Consider the following 11588-nt stretch of genomic DNA (forward strand, 5'->3'; position numbering starts at 1 on the left):
GAGAGTGAATGGAGTGTTCAAGACATTTTATAAAAAATTATATGAAGCTCAACCCCCGGATGGGAGGGAGAGAATGATGGGCTTCTTGGATCGGCTGGAATTTCCCAAGGTGGAAGAGCAGGAAAGGGTGGGACTGGGAGCACAGATCGAGGTAGAAGAAGTGGTGAAAGGAATTAGGAGCATGCAGGCGGGAAAGGCCCCGGGACCGGATGGATTCCCAGTCGAATTCTATAGAAAATATGTGGACTTGCTCGCCCCGGTATTGACGAGGACCTTTAATGAGGCAAAGGAAAGGGGACAACTGCCCCCGACTATGTCTGAAGCAACGATATCGCTTCTCTTAAAGAAGGAAAAGGACCCGCAGACCTATTTCCCTCCTAAATGTAGATGCCAAGATCCTGGCCAAAGTAATGGCAATGAGAATAGAGGAATGTGTACCGGGGGTGGTCCACGAGGACCAAACTGGGTTTGTGAAGGGGAGACAGCTGAACACGAATATACGGAGGCTGTTAGGGGTAATGATGATGGACCCACCAGAGGGGGAAACGGAGATAGTAGTGGCGATGGGTGCCAAGAAAGCATTTGATAGAGTGGAGTGGGATTATTTGTGGGAGGTGTTGAGGAGATTTGGTTTTGGAGAGGGGTATGTTAGATGGGTGCAGCTGTTGTATAGGGCCCCGATGGCGAGCGTGGTCACGAATGGACGGGGATCTGCATATTTTCGGCTCCATAGAGGGACAAGGCAGGGATGCCCTCTGTCCCCATTATTGTTTGCACTGGCGATTGAGCCCCTGGCGATAGCGTTGAGGGGTTCCAAGAAGTGGAGGGGAGTACTTAGAGGAGGAGAAGAGCACCGGGTATCTTTGTATGCGGACGATTTGCTACTATACGTGGCAGACCCGGCGGAGGGGATGCCAGAAATAATGTGGATACTTGGGGAGTTTGGGGATTTTTCAGGGTATAAATTGAACATGGGAAAAAGTGAGTTGTTTGTGGTGCATCCAGGGGAGCAGAGTAGAGAAATAGAGGACCTACCGTTGTGGAAGGTAACAAGGGACTTTCGTTACCTGGGGATCCAGATAGCCAAGAATTGGGGCACATTGCATAGGTTAAATTTAACGCGGTTGGTGGAACAAATGGAGGAGGATTTCACGAGATGGGATATGGTATCCCTGTCACTGGCAGGGAGGGTGCAGGCGGTTAAAATGGTGGTCCTCCCGAGATTCCTCTTTGTGTTTCAGTGCCTCCCGGTGGTGATCACAAAGGCTTTTTTTAAAAGGATTGAAAAGAGCATCATGGGTTTTGTGTGGGCCGGGAAGACCCCGAGAGTGAGGAAGGGATTCTTACAGTGTAGCAGGGCTAGGGGGGGGCTGGCACTACCGAGCCTAAGTGAGTATTATTGGGCCGCTAATATTTCAATGGTGAGTAAGTGGATGGGAGAGGAGGAGGGAGCGGCGTGGAAGAGGTTCGAGAGGGCGTCCTGAGGGGGACTAGCCTACAGGCTATGGTGACAGCCCCATTGCCGTTGTCACCGAGGAACTACACCACAAGCCCGGTGGTGGTGGCTACACTGAAGATTTGGGGACAATGGAGACGGCATAGGGGAAAGACTGGAGCCTTGGGGGGGGTCCCCGATAAGAAACAACCATAGGTTTGCCCCGGGGGGAATGGATGGGGGATATGGAATGTGGCAAAGAGCAGGAATAACACAACTGAAAGATCTGTTTGTGGATGGGAAGTTCGCGAGTCTGGGAGCGCTGACCGAGAAATATGGGTTGCCCCAAGGGAATGCATTCAGGTATATGCAACTGAGGACTTTTGCGAGGCAACAAGTGAGGGAATTCCCGCAGCTCCCGACACAAGAGGTGCAGGACAGAGTGATCTCAAAGACATGGGTGGGGGATGGTAAGGTGTCAGATATATATAGGGAAATGAGGGACGAAGGGGAGACTATGGTAGATGAACTAAAAGGGAAATGGGAAGAAGAGCTGGGGGAGGAGATCGAGGAGGGGCTGTGGGCAGATGCCCTAAGCAGGGTAAATTCGTCGTCCTCGTGTGCCAGGCTAAGCCTGATTCAGTTTAAGGTATTACACAGGGCGCATATGACTGGAGCACGGCACAGTAAATTTTTTGGGGTGGAGGATAGGTGTGCGAGGTGCTCGAGAAGCCCAGCGAATCATACCCATATGTTTTGGTCATGCCCGGCACTACAGGGGTTTTGGATGGGGGTGACAAAGGTGCTTTCAAAAGTAGTGGGGGTCCGGGTCGAACCAAGCTGGGGGTTGGCTATATTTGGGGTTGCACAAGAGCCGGGAGTGCAGGAGGCGAGAGAGGCCGATGTTTTGGCCTTTGCGTCCCTAGTAGCCCGGCGCAGGATATTGCTAATGTGGAAAGAAGCCAAGCCCCCGGGGGTGGAGACCTGGATAAATGACATGGCGGGGTTTATAAAGCTAGAGCGGATTAAGTTCGTTCTAAGGGGGTCGGCTCAAGGGTTCGCCAGGCGGTGGCAACCGTTCGTCGAATACCTCGCAGAAAGATAGATGGAATGGAAAAAAGAAGGCAGCAGCAGCAGCCCAGGATCGGGGGGGGGGGGGGGGGGGGGGGGAGGAACCAGAAGGACTCTCAGGGTTGTTAATATATACTGTATAATATGTATATGTCGTTGCGACAGATAATTATATATTGGACTGTTAAATTATATTTTTGGAGAGTGTTACTTGTGATAAGGCAGTTGCCAATTAGGGTTAGTTTACATTTTTGTTATTTATTATTTATTCATTTTTTGTTTATAAAATAGGTCATTGTTATTTGTGTTGTTATAATATTGTGTAAAGGATGCACAATGTACTGTGTTGGTTGACCAAAAATTTTCAATAAAATATTTATTTAAAAAAAAAATCTTACATTTTCTTTTGAGATGACAAGTGACAGAACAGGACGACAAGGAGGTTGATCTAATATGGCCAGTGCAACAATTTAAATCAGTCTTTAGGTGGCAGCACGGTGGCGCAGTGGATAGCACTGCTGCCTCACGGCGCTGAGGGCCCAGGTTTGATTCTGGGTCACTGTTCATGTGGAGTTTGAAACTTCTCCCCATGTTTGCGTGGGTTTCGCCCCCACAACCCAAAGATGTGCAGGCTAGGTGGATTGGCCACGCTAAATTGCCCCTTAATTGGAAAAAATTAATTGAGTCGTCTAATTTCTTTTTAAAAAATCAGTCTTTAGGTGTTCTGTCCTTGATTACAATTTATAGAATTGCAGTAACGTTAAAAAAAAGTGTGTGGTCGGCTGCAAGGGAAAGAAGAGGAACCTGACCACTGGGTCTTTCCAGCATAACAGGGCCCATTGAAATAAGAGCTTAGATGTCAACTCAGGACAGACTGAAAGTAATACTGAAAGCATTAAGCCATGTTGCTTGGGATCATCTGTATTAGAATCTAGAGCAGGTGTTTGGAGAATTAACATGTTATACTGTGCACTGAAAGGAGAGAGTAGCAGCCACAGAGCCAGGAGCCAAGTTTATAATTGAAACAGCTGAACTCACAACTCGATCTGAATTCTTTCTTATAAAACCTGACATTTAAGCAATTTTCTGCCATGGGCCAAGGACCTCTCAAAGTAGACCTGTTGGAATTCATTAGTGTGGTCAAATAAAGTGGGAAATCCTGTTCTGCCCATGAGGTGAAGCTTTTCCCGTTTGGCGATGTCAATCTTGGACATGGGGACTTATCCTTAAAATCAGAGCCAGGCCACTGAGAAGTGAGGGAACACTTCTTCACAGGATGGGTGGTGTGTGAAGCTCTCTGACAAGCAGTTGTAGATGTTCACTCAATTCATCATTTTAGGGCAGCACGGTGGCACAGTGGTTGGCACTGCAGTCTCACGGCACCGAGGTCCCAGGTTCGGCTCTGGGTCACTGTCCGTGTGGAGTTTGCACATTCTCCCCGTGTTTGCGTGGGTTTCGCCCCCAACAACTCGAAGATTGTGCAGGGTAGGTGGATTGGCCACGCTAAATTGTCCCTCAATTGGAAAAAATTAATTGGGTGCTCTAAATTTATATTTTAAAAATTCAACTTTTAAAATCTGAGATCAATAGATTTTTTTTTTTGCTGGGTCAAGTTTATTAAGGGACATGGAGCCAGGGCAGGTTAATGGAGTTAGGTCAGGTTTAGGGGCTGGTTTAGCACAGTGGATAAAGGCAGCTGGCTTGTAATGCAGAACCAGACCAGCAGTGCAGGTTCAATTCCTCATTCCAGCCTCCCCGAACAGTTGCCCGAATGTGGTGACTAGGGGCTTTTCACAGTAACTTCATTGAAGCCTACTTGTGACAATAAGCTATTGTTATTATGTCAGCCATGATCCCATTGAATAGAGGAACAGGCCTGAAGGGGGTGATGGCCTACTCTTGTTCCTGAGAGTGGAACTTTATGGCCTCGATGCGGCTGGGGGCGGGGGGCTGTAAAATGTAGCAAATCATTCAAAACCCCCATTGGCTTCAGCAGGGACAGAAGATCTCGCCAGCTGGAGAGACTGTGAAATCCTGGCTGATGGGTGAGACTCTCTGGCCTCTCCGTGGTGTGTTTCTCAGTGGTGACGGATGACCCAGCATGGCCAGCGGCAGGACCTTCCGGCCCCACCACTGTCAATGGGATCTCCCATTGGATCAACACCACACGGCCGGGTAAGCATGAGGTGATAGGATTAAGGAATGCCACATTATCCCTGTTTTGATATGGGTTTCTGTGTGGGTTTCCTCCACGTGTTCCGGTTTCCTCCCACTGTCCAAACATGTGCAGTTTAGGTGGATTGGCCATGATAAATTGCCCCATAGTGCCCAAAAGTATGCAGGTTTGGTAGGGTTACGGGATAGAGCGAGGGATGGGCCTAGATCCGGTGCTCTTTCAGAGGGTCGGTGTAGACTCGATGGGCCGAATGGCCTACTTTTGCACTGGAGTGATTCTATAATTAATTCTGCTTCTCTTTCCACGACATTGCCTGGTCTGGCCTATTGAGCTCCTGCTATTGATTTTAGATTTCCAACATATGAGAGCTGGTTTAGCACAGGGCTAAATCGCTGGCTTTGAAAGCAGACCAAGGCAGGCCAGCAGCACGGCCTGTGGGCAGCACGGTAGCATTGTGGATAGCACAATTGCTTCACAGCTCCAGGGTCCCAGGTTCGATTCCGGCTTAGGTCACTGTCTGTGCGGAGTCTGCACATCCTCCCCGTGTGTGCGTGGGTTTCCTCCGGGTGTTCCGGTTTCCTCCCACAGTCCAAAGATGGGCAGGTTAAGTGGATTGGCCATGATAAATTTCCCTTAGTGTCCAAAGTTGCCCTTAGTGTTGGGTGGGGTTATTGGGTTATGGGGATAGGGTGGAGGTGTTGACCTTGGGTAGGGTGCTCTTTCCAAGAGTCGGTGCAGACTCGATGGGCCGAATGGCCTCCTTCTGCAATGTAAATTCTATGATAATCTATGATAATTCTCGTACCACCCTCCCCGAAAAGGTGCCAGAATGTGGCGACTCGGGGCTTTTCACAGTAACTTCATTTGAAGTCTACTTTGTGACAATAAGCGATTTTCATTTCATGCACTGTGAGGTGAAACACATTCATTTCCTTTATCAGGCAAGACGTTCGTCGTAAATTAAAACATTTTCACCTTTTTCTCGATTACCAAAAGCTCAGAAATATGCCTCAGAGATTCACAAGAATATAATTTGTTCATTTGGCACAATAATATAATTTGTGCAATTGACACAATAATATAATCTGCGCATTTGACACAATAATCTATTAGATTAGTGGGAGGTATTTCCATTGGTTTTGGGGGAAACAATTTGAAAGCCTGATCTTGATCATAATAGAAAGAAAGACTTTAGTTGTAACACCTTTCATGATAGGGGCAGCACGGTTAGCACCGTTGCTTCACAGCTCCAGGGACCTGGGTTTGATTCCCGGCTTGGGTCACTGTGCAGAATCTGCACATTCTCCCCATGTCTGCGTGGGCTTCCTCCGGATGCTCCGGTTTCCTCCCACGCTCCAAAAATGTACAAATTAGGAGGATGGTTAGGTGGGGTTACTGGGTTACGGGGATAGAGTGCGTTGTGGGCCTCGGTAGGGTGTTCTTTGAGAGGGTGGGTGCAGATTTGATGGGCCGAATGGCCTCCTTCTGTACTGTTGTGATTCTATAACCCGACTGACAGTGCCTGCACTCCCTCAGTGCTGCATGGGAGTGCCAGCTTGGATCTCTATGCTCACGTTCTGAAGTTGGTTAATGTGATGTGGATGTCTTGCAAAGGTATTTGGGTATCTGACACACATAGCCTCATAAACTTTAATCTTGCCTGGAAATACGGGGCTGCTAACCGCATTAAAAAAATTTAATGCCCTACGACGTGTGGTCAAATGCAGTGAATTATTGGATAAACCTACACCAGTCAGAATCAATCTCAAATGCCTGCCACAGTGATCAGTCAGTTGGGAAGCATGTCAAAGATATCGAGAGGTGTCGTGCAACTCTCAACTCACTTTGCTCAGCATAGAAATGCAAACCATGGCTTTTGGCAACGAGGTTATTCAAGGCAGCAGTATCCATAGCAGAGGTCCTGACACTGCATTGCAGACAGACGTATAGCAGCTTTCCAATTCATGCCTTGAAATGTAATATGCATTAACACTCCCAAAGCTAAAATGGATTGAGAATACTTTCATTAGACCACTTTTGGGGATGGTCTGATTCCACCCAAATCTTGATTGAAATGAAATGAAAATTGCTTATTGTCACAAGTAGGCTTCAAATGAAGTTACTGTGAAAAGCCCCTAGTCGCCACATTCCAGCGCCTGTTCAGGGAGGCTGCTACGGGAATTGAACCCATGCTGCTGACCTGCTTTAAAAGCCAGCTATTTAGCCCAGAGTGCTAAACCAGCCCCTGCTTTCACAATGCCATTTTTTAGAGATAAGCCACGCATTCTAGTGTCCATGTTGAAAACGCCGGAAAGTATCGAGTGGGAAATTGGCCATTTTAAGCCAAGCAACTTGAATTGAAAAATTATCACACCAAGGCCTGGATTTTGAGCCCGTTGAGTGGGCCCACTCGACAGGCCTGACGTGCTTCTGGCCGCGATCGACCCCCGAACGAGATTTTGCAGGCAGACAGCGTGAGACGCGCGTTGGGAAAGGCTCAGCGCCGTCGGGGAAGGCGGGAAGGGGGTGGGTGCCGGGAGAAGGAAGGGTGCGGGCTGGTGCTTCCGCTGGGCTCCGTCGGGGGGGAGGGGGACAACCTCCGCGGATCCATCCCAGGGAGCTTCTGACCTGTACGAAACAAATCCCGATGGAAAAACACCGCGACGTCTATGCAGCACATCAAAACACAAATCTCCAATCCCCAAATTCTTATTTCATCCCGGACTGGATCAAGGTTGCAGCTAAAACGTAAAGGCCACCTTGGCCAACAGCCCATCCATCTACCCTGAAAACAGACGGGGCCACATTTAATTTAACCCCTTAATGGGTTAAATTTCCTGCTTGATTGGAGGTGGGTACGCTTCCAAGTCTCGCGTGGGCCTGCTGACTAAAATATTGCACAATTACGTCGTGCTGACATCGGGACATGCGCCCAACGTCTTCTCGCATGATTTCACACACATCCGTGTCCCATCCGAGCAACGCAAGATTGTGGCCTATAAGTGCTGAGTCTTTGGGTAGGAATTTGGGGATTAATAGTTCTCATTACAATAACTGGTCTGGAATATGTGCATACTGTATTAGCTTTCCCACTGCAATCTGATATCTCTCTCTGAGGCAGTGTTTCACCAGTGGAGGTGAGCTGGGTCCCGATCCAAAGATCCACAGACATTTGCATGATCTAAGTGGTCGATTCTGAAGGGATGGCTCTTTTGGTGTCTGCTGAGGAATCTGCAGTGGTCCCTTCTTGGAGACCCCAGAAACCCTTGCAGTCTCCTTGGGCCTGGCTAGAACCATCCTCCCAAGTGCTCTTTCTAAGTGCTCTTAGAAAGGAGGGACTCTTCAGCCCTTCCACACTCTTTCTGACCTCCTCTTTGCAGGGTCACACCTGGCAGTCTGGTGGGTTCCACTGCTGCTAGGATCAGGAACGTATGACTGGTTGGACCAAATATACCGCCACCAATCGTATGGCCAAATCCCAAACCTCATTCGGGAAGACAGCGAGCATAGAGTGGGTAGCACGGTAGCATAGTGGTTAGAGCAGTTGCTTCACAGCTCCAGGGTCCCCGGTTCGATTCCCGGCTTGGGTCACTGTCTGTGTGGAGTCTGCACGTTCTCCCCGTGTCTGCGTGGGTTCGCTCCGGTTTCCTCCCACAGTCCATCTTTGGGAGGTTAGGTGGATTGGCCATTCTAAATTCCCTCTAGTGTCCAAAATGGTTAGGTCGGGTTACTGGGTTACCAGGATAAAGGGGATTGGGTGGAGGCATGGGGCTTAAGTAGGGTGCTCTTTCCAAGGGCCGGTGCAGACTCGATGGGCTGAATGGCCTCCTTTCGCACTGTAAATTCTATGATGTTTGCGCTTGCAGGTGAGACCAGAACTACGAGCCATAAATACAAGAGTCACTAGTAAATCCAATCAGGAATTCAGGAAAAATGGGCTGGATTTTCCATTTCGCCGGCAGCGCACTCGCACCTGCGGATTTCCATACAGCGAGGGGATGGCCGGCTGCTGGGACGGACAATCCCACTGCTGGCGAGGGTGTGCCCTGCTGGAAAACGGGTGCCAGAATCCCGCCCAATGTCTTCAACCAGAGAGTGGTGAGAATGTGGAACTCACTCCCACAGGGAGTGGTTGAGGCAAATAGTGTAGAGACATTAGTGGAAGTTGGATAAACACATGTGTGTGAGAGGAATCATAAGGCATTATGATAAAGTTTAGATGAAGTAGAGTGGGAGGAGACTAGTGTTGAATATAAACAACTGAGGCGCCGAGGTCCCAGGTTCAATCCCGGCCCCGGGTCACTGTCCGCGTGGAGTTTGCACGTTCTCCCCGTGTCTGTGTGGGTTTCACCCCACAACTCAAAGATGTGCAGGGTAGGTGGACTGGCCTCATTAAATTGCCCCTTAATTGAAAAAAAAGAATTGGGTACTCTAAATTTATATTTAAAGAAAGAATAGAAGTAACTGAAATACACCAGTTGGGCCGAATGGCCTGTTTCATGATTAGTAATTCTATGCAGCAGAGGGATTGGATGCAGGAACTCCTAGTTAAAGTTGCCCTGACTTTGCCCCCTGACCCCAAGGGCTGTATAGGGATGGATAGAGGGTTCGCACCCCCACAAGACCACCCCATGACAAGACCAAGAAACATGGCAATAGACAGGTGACAGGAACCAATCTGGCGAAAACAACAATGCAGTTTCAGCACCGGTGTACACAACAATGCAGTTTCAGCACTGATGTACACAACAATGCAGTTTCAGCACCGATGTACACAACAATGCAATTTCATCACCAATGTACACAACAATGCAGTTTCAGCACCGGTGTACACAACAATGCAGTTTCAGCACTGATGTACACAACAATGCAGTTTCAGCACCGATGTACACAACAATGCAGTTTCAGCACCAATGCACACAACAATGCAGTTTCATCACCAATGCACACAACAATGCAGTTTCAGCACCAATGTACACAACAATGCAGTTTCAGCACCGATGTACACAACAATGCAGTTTCATCACCAATGTACACAACAATGCAGTTTCAGCATCGATGTGCACAACAGTGCAGTTTCAGCACCGATGTACACAACAATGCAATTTCATCACCAATGTACACAACAATGCAGTTTCAGCACCGATGTACACAACAATGCAGTTTCATCACCAATGCACACAACAATGCAGTTTCATCACCAATGCACACAACAATGCAGTTTCAGCACCGATATACACAACAATGCAGTTTCAGCATCAATGTACACAACAATGCAGTTTCATCACCAATGCACACAACAATGCAGTTTCATCACCAATGTATTAGTGAGAGGCAGCACGGTTTTGTGAAGGAGAGGTCGTGTCTCACTAACTTGATAGAGTTTTTCGAGGAGGTCACTAAGATAATTGATGCAGGTAGGGCAGTAGATGTTGTCTATATGGACTTCAGTAAGGCCTTTGACAAGGTCCCTCATGGTAGACTAGTACAAAAGGTGAAGTCACACGGGGTCAGGGGTGAGCTGGCAAGGTGGATACAGAACTGGCTAGGCCATAGAAGGCAGAGAGTAGCAATGGAGGGATGCTTTTCTAATTGGAGGGCTGTGACCAGTGGTGTTCCACAGGGATCAGTGCTGGGACCTTTGCTCTTTGTAGTATATATAAATGATTTGGAGGAAAATGTAACTGGTCTGATTAGTAAGTTTGCAGACGACTCAAAGGTTGGTGGAATTGCGGATAGCGATGAGGACTGTCGGAGGATACAGCAGGATTTAGATTGTCTGAAGACTTGGGCGGAGAGATGGCAGATGGAGTTTAATCTGGACAAATGTGAGGTAATGCATTTTGGAAGGTCTAATGCAGGTAGGGAATATACAGTGAATGGTAGAACCCTCAAGAGTATTGAAAGTCAAAGAGATCTAGGAGTACAGGTCCACAGGTCATTGAAAGGGGCAACACAGGTGGAGAAGGTAGTCAAGAAGGCATACGGCATGCTTGCCTTCATTGGCCGGGGCATTGAGTATAAGAATTGGCAAGTCATGTTGCAGCTGTATAGAACCTTAGTTAGGCCACACTTGGAGTATAGTGTTCAATTCTGGTCGCCACACTACCAGAAGGATGTGGAGGCTTTAGAGAGGGTGCAGAAGAGATTTACCAGAATGTTGCCTGGTATGGAGGGCATTAGCTATGAGGAGCGATTGAATAAACTCGGTTTGTTCTCACTAGAACGAAGGAGGTTGAGGGGAGACCTGATAGAGGTATACAAAATTATGAGGGGCATAGACAGAGTGGATAGTCAGAGGCTTTTCCCCAGGGTAGCGGGGTCAATTACTAGGGGGCATAGGTTTAAGGTGAGAGGGGCAAGGTTTAGAGTAGATGTACGAGGCAAGTATTTTACGCAGAGGGTAGTGGGTGCCTGGAACTCGCTACCGGAGGAGGTAGTGGAAGCAGGGACGATAGGGACATTTAAGGGGCATCTTGACAAATATATGAATAGGATGGGAATAGAAGGATACGGACCCAGGAAGTGTAGTAGATTGTAGTTTAGTCGGGCAGCATGGTCGGCACGGGCTTGGAGGGCCGAAGGGCCTGTTCCTGTGCTGTACATTTCTTTGTTCTTTGTTCAATGTACACAACAATGCAGTTTCGGCACCAATGTACACAACAATGCAGTTTCAGCACCGATGTACACAACAATGCAGTTTCATCACCAATGCACACAACAATGCAGTTTCATCACCAATGTAATTGAATTAACTTTATCAACACTCGTGTTTGGACATTATGCAGTTGGAAATGAAATGGGTTTGAAAGAAACGCACACACCACCACCAAATTTCTTTTTCGCAGTGTTCTTTTTCTCTTTAATCTTGGAATGTCCAATTTCTCAAAGCATTCCCAACACTCC

Source organism: Scyliorhinus torazame, chromosome 3, assembly GCF_047496885.1.
Source record: "Scyliorhinus torazame isolate Kashiwa2021f chromosome 3, sScyTor2.1, whole genome shotgun sequence".
Lineage (NCBI taxonomy): Eukaryota > Metazoa > Chordata > Chondrichthyes > Carcharhiniformes > Scyliorhinidae > Scyliorhinus > Scyliorhinus torazame.